General features: G+C 39.3%; 1 non-coding gene across 1 annotated transcript; it reads left to right on the forward strand.

Annotated features, from left to right (window-relative positions):
* Positions 1–6,727: 6,727 nt before the first annotated feature.
* TRNAQ-UUG lies at positions 6,728–6,812 on the forward strand. The gene has a single exon. It is a non-coding gene; the product is annotated as a tRNA-Gln (tRNA).
* The last annotated feature ends 2,662 nt before the right edge of the window (positions 6,813–9,474 follow it).

Genomic DNA, 9,474 nt, shown 5'->3' on the forward strand with positions numbered 1-9,474 from the left:
TGTATCCATCGGCACATTAATTCATTCAAGAAACATTTATCAAGTTTCTACTTTGTGCCAGACTCTGTTCTAGGCACTGGGGATATAGCCATGAGGAAAATAACCCAAAATCTCTGCCTTGACAAAGTTTACATTCCACTGTGGGAAGAAATGGGGAAAAAAATCAAATAAAAAAATATATTTGTTAGATGATAATAGTATTTTTTAGTAGAATCAAACAGCAAAGAGAAGTGTGGAGTGTGGGAAGAGACCGTGGTTCCAAATGGGAAGGTCTCACTGGGAAGCTGGCATTTAAAACAAGATCCGAAGGAGCTGCGAGCTACGAGCTGTTTAGGGCACGGGTCTTCCATGGGAGGAAAGTGCTAGTGCAAAGCCCTTGAGACTGGAGAGTGCATTGCACAATCAAGGAAGAGACAGACAAGAGGGGGTGAGAGGGCAGGTGGGAGCAAGGGAGGGGGGAGAGTAGAAACTATGGGGAGGAGGTCAGCGTGGGAAGGAGGTCAGAGACCCGGGCTATGGTGAACATTTGGCAGACGTGTTCTGTTAGTTCGCCCACTGGTTTCAAAAGAAAGAAGTATCCGCTAACATTTAAAAGGTAGGATATTGTAGATAAACATTCTAATTTCTAATAACTTTAGAAAAAAATATAAGGTTCAGCAACACTAGATGTTCATTGATTACCACCTTCTGGCACCAACACTGAGAAGCAGCTGCCCCCAGTGTGGTTCCAAGGCTCTGTGGTGCCCACACCCTCTCCTCCCCCATCTTCTCACCCCTGGCCTGCTCTACTGGTATCTGAAGGGGCAGCTTTCTGTTTTGTACCTCTATAACTGAAGGGTTAACCTGGTAGCTAACTTACTAAAGCAGATGGAATTCTCTTGGAGCTGCGTTGGTCTCTTCCTAGCCAAGTCTGGATAGAGTGACTCCGGGTCTTGGGGCTCCTGTCCTGGCTGAGCGTCTCTTTGCTCTATAAAGGGTCCCCAGCCACATGCGCTCACGTGTGACAAGAATGATGGTCTCAGCACCACAATTAACATCCAGGTCTCTGCCAACCGTGCTCTCAGGAAGACAGGAGGGCTGGGGCTCAGCATGTTATAAACAATCGTTCTGGTTTCGCTTTGGGCAATCAGAGCTGCCTTTTGATATGAGGCGGGCTTGCTTGTTTTTGTGCGTTTGCTTCAGTACCCAGAGTACAGCTTTTTTGACAGATGCCATTGAGGAATAGAGTTTAGCTGTGCGCCCATGTCCACGTGTGGTGGAGGTGAGCCAGGAGAGGGGAGAAAGAGAAAGGGTGCCATCCATTATTAAACAAAATAAAGGATGCCAACTTTTTATGTCTTCATTTTTTGATTGATAATTTTTTACATTTCAAGTCTTGTGTGTTCGGTTTTCTTTTTTTAAATTCCAGTTTAGCTAACTGGATGCTGGCTCTTTAAATTTTGTGTTCTACTTGCCCTCTGCTAATTACCAATACCTAGGAATATATCTGGACTCTGGGGAAGTCTACAAGGCTTAAAAAATGATCAAATGGCCTCTATATGGACAGTTCTCTCTTCTTTATAAAATATATTTACCAATGAGCTGGACTCAGAAGCTATCATATTTTTATTTTCCAAAAGTTAGGGTTGAGTCAGCCAAATGCTTCCGAAATGAGTTACAGAATGTACACTTACTCACAAGAAATACCATTGTATACAGCAAACGTGCTCTGGGGCAGTACCAACTTGTGCCTGGGACATTTAGGCATTTAGTGGTTTGGTTTTTTTTTAATTAAAAGAACATGAGTAAGAATGATTTTTATAGCTAACCTGTGCCTTAATCAGTCTGCATTAAAGGATAGTCATTTAAAGCTCATGTTTAACACTTCAAAGTAAATCTAACTCCAAAACAGGTGAAAAAGAGACATGACCGTTTAGTAAATTCTTTGAAATCATGCAGGAAGATAACTGATCCAACCCTAAAGGATCGGCTTTGATACTTCTCCCCTGGAGAGAGGAAAATGCTTACAAGAGTAAGAACTTCACTCTGGAATAGATCTAATAGTTCATGGCTTGCTTAGGAATTGCAGTTTCTCTGGTTTTAGTGAGAGCTCTGACAGCAGGCACACAGAACTGGTCTCCGCAGGGTAAAACATTAACAGAATTTCATCAGCGTGGAGAAAAGTAAAGGTAAAACAGCTATGACTACAGCAAAAGTAAGGCAGAGAACTAAACATATAGTGAATGTACACACTGTACAATGTTGATTGGAAAAATGCAGGATACATTTGTTCCTGTGTCCAAATCCGGTGTCCAATGCGATGTCCTAGGTTGGCCCTCATGACAAAGAGACTCAGAGACAGCACTTTCTGTGCTGGCAGTTTCTTGGGGGTTTCCTTGGGAGTCACATCTGTGAGACCTGAGTGAAGCAAGCAGGATTGGGCAGAAGGAGAAGTCGATCTGTGATTTCATAGCAACAAAGGTCCTGTGGAAAGCTCTGGAGGAACGGAGCAATAAGCTGGCAGTCAATGTCTCGGTCACAAACAGGTAATTTGGGTGGTTTCTTCCCTCAAAGAGGCATTTCCACTGCGTTGGAAAGAGTGAATGGCACGCAGACTTCCTTGACGTAACACTATGCAGTGAGTGTCGCAGAAAGAAGTGTGGTTTGGTGCGTCGTTTAGATGCAGAAAACTTAGGATCCACTTGTGGCTTGGCCATTTATTTATTAGCGGAGGGCAGGGTTAGCTACATAATTTGCAGGGCCCGGTGCAAAAGGGAAATGCAGAGTTCCCCATTCAAAAGAAAGGAAAAAGTGCCACTGAAGGTACTAAAATATAAAGTGTTATTTTTTTTCCCTCCAAGTCTCCCTCTCCACGTGCTATGCTGCTTTTATTTGCTATTTACTGTTGTTCCTTTTTTTTTTCTTAACATTTATTTATTACTGAGAGACAGAGACAGAGCATGAGCATGGGAGGGGCAGAGAGAGGGGGAGACACAGAATCTGAAGCAGGCTCCAGGCTCCGAGCTGTCAGCACAGAGCCTGACGTGGGACCCGAACTCCCAAACCGCGAGATCATGACCTGAGCCGAAGTCGGACGCTTTACCGACTAAGCCACCCAGGAGCCCCTATTTACTGTTGTTCTAAGTAAAGAAAAATTAATTTAAATTATTAGCATGGATTTTGCAATTCATCTCTATAGTGAGCAATACACCTCTGAAGTGTAAATACGATAATATTTAACTTGACCATGCCTACATACTTCCTTCTTACCAGAACAGTGAAAATATTGCCTCCAAAAGAACTCAGCTGTTTCATGTTACTCCTCGATACACACACATTCTACCAACACTCTCTCGCTTCAGCTTACTGATAAGTAACGGAGGACTTTCAAGAAAAGGAACGATGGGTTTCTCTACCTTTCCCTTTTTTTCTATGTTAGTATACCACAGGTGGGCTAATACCCGGGAATAACATGAGTGTGGAAGCATGTGATAGGTTCCTTGGTTCTTTTGAGCTTCTTTGACTACCATTGCCTTTTTTTTTTTTTTTTTTTTTTGCACGCAGAGGAAATTCTGGTTTGAAAAGAAAGCTTACATAGTCATAGATATAATACACTTACCTTCTGCTTACTTTGAGTCTTACTGAAATTCCACACACACCACACCAGGGCACCATGCTCAGGGCCAGCCAGGAACTTCACGTATCTCGTCTGCTCACACATATATTCCATGGTCCCACGGGACTTCAAAAAACTTTATACAGTTCTTAGTCTTCGAATCCCTTAGTCTCTGAATCCCTTCATAATACATGTTCATCCTTAAATTCCAGTTTTGATGCCACTTAGGGCAACACATGTTTATTAAGCACCTAACGTTCCAGGGGTGTGGTAGGGGCCAGAATGGGGTTAAAGTTAGAGACCCTGATCCCCGTTCCCAAGACTGGTTAATTATCCCCCTCCCATAAAGTTACCCTATTGTCGCATGGATCATACAATACGATATTGCCTGTTTTATGTCTGCACCTCCCCTAGACTACTTGATTTACAGGGCATAGCCAACGCTCAATAAATACTGTTGGTTGGCTGAATGAATACTAGCCATTGTTGGAACACAAGGGGAGAAGTTGGATCAGCAGTTGAAAAGATGGTCTGGCCAAGAAGAGGGGAATGGGCTGAAAAAATAAATGTGGTAATCCCTAGCATTGATTCCGGGATAAACAGCAATAAAAGTTTTAACGCAGGAGAGCTAACACTGTTATTTAACCCAGCTACTGTGGCGTGATCTTCTTCTATGTTATCTACTTGGACATGCTCAATTGGCCTGTTATATCGGAATGGTCAGTAACACCACTTTTAAATCGAGGAGGCCAAGGATCAGAATAAATAAGTAACCTAGCAGAGGCTTCCAGCGATAAGTGGTAGAGCTTAGACTTTGAGTCATTCAGTTCCAAAGTTGTTCCGTTTAGCATATTTAATGTTTATTTATTTTTGAGGGAGAGAGACAGACAGAGCACGAGCAGGGGAGGGGAAGGGAGAGAGGGAGACACAGAATTGGAAGCAGGCTCCAGGCTCTGAGCTGGCAGCACAGAGCCCAACGTGGGGCTCAAACCCACGAACCGTGAGATCATGACCTGAGCTGATGTCGGCCACTCAACCAACTGAGCCACCCAGGCGCCCCAGCACCTGGAGATATTAATGACAGCAAAGCAGTGATGAAAACGAAGGCAGAAGCTCACTCGGTGAACTGGAGATTATATGGGAAGACAGAATATTAGATTTTAAGGTATTTCAGCGGTAGGCTGTCTGTGCAGAGGATGACAAGGCCCAGAAGAGCTGATGTGTGAAGGTACTTGTAGGGAAAGGTCACTGGCAATGAGCACCTTCAATTGCTCTCCATGAAATGACATGTCTAAATTATAATCAAGTCAAAATGTTATGCTCAAATTCTCTCTTTTCCATTTAAGAACTCTTCCCTGATTCTCCCACCTGAAAGGAATCCCTTCTTTCTCTGAACTCACAAAATTCTGTGTCTAAATCATCAAATAATATTCTGGCTATTTGTGTATATGTTTTATTTCCCCACATTACACGCTCACTAGACTGTCTACTTTGTCCTTCATTGTTTTCTAAAACACTGAGGGTGGTATTTTGCATATACAACATACTCAATTTAAAAGATATAGACAAGGGGCGCCTGGCTGGCTCAGTGGATAGAGTGTGCTACACTTGACCTCAGGGTTGTGAGTTCAAGGCCTCACATTGGGTGTAGAGATTACTTACAAAGAAAATCTTTGAAATAAATAAAAGATACAGACTTCATTAACCAATTAATGAAGTAAAAATTAAACTCCAAACATTGTTTTAACTTTCAGCTGAAAAGTGACCTTAAGGTTTCTGTTCCATCAAAATGTAATGTTTTAAGGGCTCTTTATGTTCCTTGAAAATTTGAGGCCCTTTTGAAAAAAATATGAAATCATACTGATTTTTAAATAATACTATTGCTTTTCTAACTCAGTTTTGACACTGATGAAATGTTAAAGAGATCCTCTAGCTGGAAGTTGATAGCAATGCAAACTTTTTTCATCTAAGCCAATAATACAAAACCATAATTTTTCCATTGAAGTGTATCTACAGCTAATTATGGCTGTGTCATTAATTTATATTGACTCAGTCCTGAAAATTGGAAGATTCTATTGACACTAAAAAACTATTAAAGCAAAGAAACTAACTATACCATAAGTCCCAATTTTAATTAATATCTATTGAGGGAAAATAAAGATGGGGTTTTGATAGATATCAGTTTGTTCTACATTGAAAAGTGAAGCCAAACTTTCAACGTCCATAAAAATTAATTTTCTTTCAAGGAGGAAACCTCTTTGGTTTTTGCAGTTACCATTGAAATTATATTTAACTATCGAATCACTGTTGTCTTGTAATCTTGAATGTGTTTCTATTGAATTCAGGAAAGGCCATTTGAGTTCAGTAAAACACCTGTGAATGCAGCTGAATTTTAAATGCTGGCCACATATGAGCATATTTAAAATGTGCTTTATTACTCAGTTAAAATCTTCTGAGTCATCAACTACTTAGAAAATAGAGTAAGTTGTTGAATCAAAACCTAGGTTACAATGCAAAATCAAATTCACTTATTTAGTGAGTAGAAATGTGAGCGTTCTAACATGATATATGAAATCAAATATAGCTAGCAATGCTTTTGTTTGCTGATTTGGCAATTTAAGTCTTCATCTCGAAGCATGGCAATTGCATCAGTCTGCTTAGGCTGCCATCGGAAAATACCATAGACTAGATGGTTTAAACAACAGAAATTTATGGTGTCACAATTCTGGAGGCTGAGAAGTCCAACATCAAGGTGCCAGTTTCCGATAACTCATTTTCTGATGAGAGTTCTGTCCCTGGCTTGTAGAAGGCCACCTTCTCACTGTGTCCTCACGTGGTCGAGAGAATGAGTTCCGGTGGCTCTTCCTCTTAGGGCACCAGCCCTATAAGATTAGGGCCCTACTCTTACAGCCTCATTTAGTCTTTATCCCCTCCTCATACAGTCATGCTGGATGTTAAGACTTCAATATGAATTTTAGGGGGCTAGATTTTTTTTAACTGAAGTAATTAACACAGAATGAAATATGCAGATCAATATAAATCAGTGAGTTTGGGGTGTACACAAATGTATTCTTGGAAGTACCGCCCCAACCAAGATACAAAATGTTTTCATCAACACAGAAAGCTAGGGGCGCCTGGGTGGCTCAGTTGGTTAAGCGTCTGACTTTGGCTCAGGTCATGATCTCACGGTTCGTGGGTTCGAGCCCCGCGTCGGGCTCTGTGCTGACAGCTCAGAGCCTGGAGCCTATTTCAGATTCTGTGTCTCCCTCTCTCTCTGCCCCTCCCCCACTTGCACTCTGTCTCTCTCTGTCTCAAAAATAAATAAACATTTAAAAAAATAAATAAATAAAATAAAAAAAAGAAAGCTTTATGACTTCCCTTCCAGTGAACCTTCTTCCTTCATAAACAATCATGGTTCTGATTTTTTTCACCGCTGATTAGTTTTGCCTATCTTTGAACTTCATATAAATGGCACGTGTATACTCCTTTGTGTCTGCTTCTTTCATTTTGGTAATTGAGATTCACCTGTATAGTTGCATTCTTGCTCATTCTTTTTTATTGAGTAACATTCCACTGGATGAACATGTCACTATTTGTATATCCATTTTCCATTCATGGGAATTTTTACTGTTTCCAGTTTAGGGCTATACTGAGTAAATTACTGTAAACTTTCTTGTGCATGTCCTTCTGTGAGCACATGTACCCATTTCTCTTGGGCATATATCAAGGACCAGAACTGCTAGATCATAAAATATATGAAGGCTTAGTATTATAAGGTTCATGTTACAAATGGTTGTATCATGTTACACTCTCACCAGAAATGCATGAGGGATCCCGTTGCTCCAAATTCTTTTATTGACTGACATCATTGCTCTTTAATTTCTGCCATGTAGTTGGTACAAAATGGTATCATTGTGATTTTAGTTTGAATTTATCTTTTCTTGTGCTTATTAACTATTCATCCATCCACTCTTGTGCAATATCTCATTTTTTGCATATTCGTCTAAGATTGGGTTGTGTCTTGTTTTTTGAAAATTTCAGCTTCCTTGATTTTATTTTTTTATGTAGAAGTATTTTATTTTATTTTATTTTATTTTATTTTATTTTTAATTTAAATTCAAGTTAGTTAACATACAGTGTAGTCTTGGTTTCAGGAGTAGAATCTAGTAATTCATCCCTTATATGATACCTAGTGCTTATCCCTAAAAGGGCCCTTCTTCATGCCCATCACCCGTTTAACCCATCTCCCTCCATCTCCCCTCCAGCAACCCTTTGTTCTCTGTATTTAAAAGTCTCTTATGCTTTGCCTCCCTCTCTGTTTTTATCTTATTTTTCCTTCCCTTCCCTATGTTTACCTGTTTTGTTTCTTAAATTCCACGTATGAGTGAATTCGTATGACATTATGTCTCTCTCTGACTTATTTTACTTAGCATAATACACTCTAGTTCTATCCACGTTGCAAATAACAAGATTTCGTTCTTTTTCATTGCTGAGTAGTATTTCTTATATATATGATCGTATATATAGTATTCCATATATATATATATATATATATATATATATATATATGGAATACTACTCGGCAATGAAAAAGAGCAAAATCTTGTATTGTGTGTGTATATACATATATATATATATATATATATGTATATACACACACAATGGAATGCATCTTCTTTATCCATTCATCAGTTGATGGAAATTTGGGCTCTTTCCATAAACTGGCTATTATTGGTAGAGCTGCTATAAACATTGGGGAGTGTGTGCCCCCTTTGAATCAGCATTTTTGTATCCTTTGGATAAATACTTGCTGGGTCATAGGGTAGTTCTATTTTTAAGATTTTGAGGAACTTCCATACTGTTTTCCCACCAGTTTGTGTTCCCATCAACAGTGCAAAAGGGATCCCCTTTTCCCACATGCTCCCCAACATCTGTTATTTCCCTAGTTGTGAATTTTAGTCATTATTACAAGTGTGAGGTGGTATCTCATTGTGGTTTTGATTTGTATTTCCCTGATGATGAGTGATGTTGAGCACTAAGATTGGGTTTTTTATCTCTTTGTTATTTATTTATTGCAGGGTTTGTTTTTTTTTAATATTCTGGATAAAAGTCTTTTGTGTTGCAAACACTTTCTTCCAGACTTGCTTTACTTTTCAGTTTCTTAATGCTTGTGGAAAAACTTCCCAGATGCAGCCAGTATTGACAACTGCTGCTTCCTACCATATCTGTAGTTGATGTCCTTCTCCCTGTCTATAGTGTCTCTAGACACAAGTTACCATTTCTTAACAAATTTGTTTCCTACTCGTTTGTTCATTCAATAAGTTCACCACCATGTTGAATTGGGGGCATTATTTTTAATTGACTATTTTGCCCCAGTTTGGATACCAGCTAGACTTGAATAAAATATGGCATATTCTGGGTGGTATATAAGATTATAGTCCAGTTGATGTTAAATTAATCCAAATGTAATAACTTCTTTTTTCTTTAAGTTTATGTATTTAAGAGAGACAGAGAGAGCATGAGCAGAGGAAGGGCAGAGAGAGAGAGGGAGAGAGAGAATCCCAAGCAAACTGTCAGCACAGAGCCCAATGTGGGGCTTGAACCCGCAAACTGTGAAATCCTGACCTAAACGGAAACCAAAAGTTGGCTGCTCAACTGACTGAGCCACCTACGCACCCTGATCACTTATTTTATTTTATTTTATTTTATTTTATTTTATTTTATTTTATTTTTGCCTTTTTATACATGTTTATGTATATGCATATATAATGTTGATGACATTTTATTTTTAGATGCATTCTTTTTTTTCTGATTTTATTTTTATTTTTTTTTAAATTTACATCCAAATTAGTTAGCATATAGCGCAACAATGATTTCAG

The sequence above is a fragment of the Panthera tigris genome, chromosome D4, assembly GCF_018350195.1.
Source record: "Panthera tigris isolate Pti1 chromosome D4, P.tigris_Pti1_mat1.1, whole genome shotgun sequence".
Taxonomy (NCBI): domain Eukaryota; kingdom Metazoa; phylum Chordata; class Mammalia; order Carnivora; family Felidae; genus Panthera; species Panthera tigris.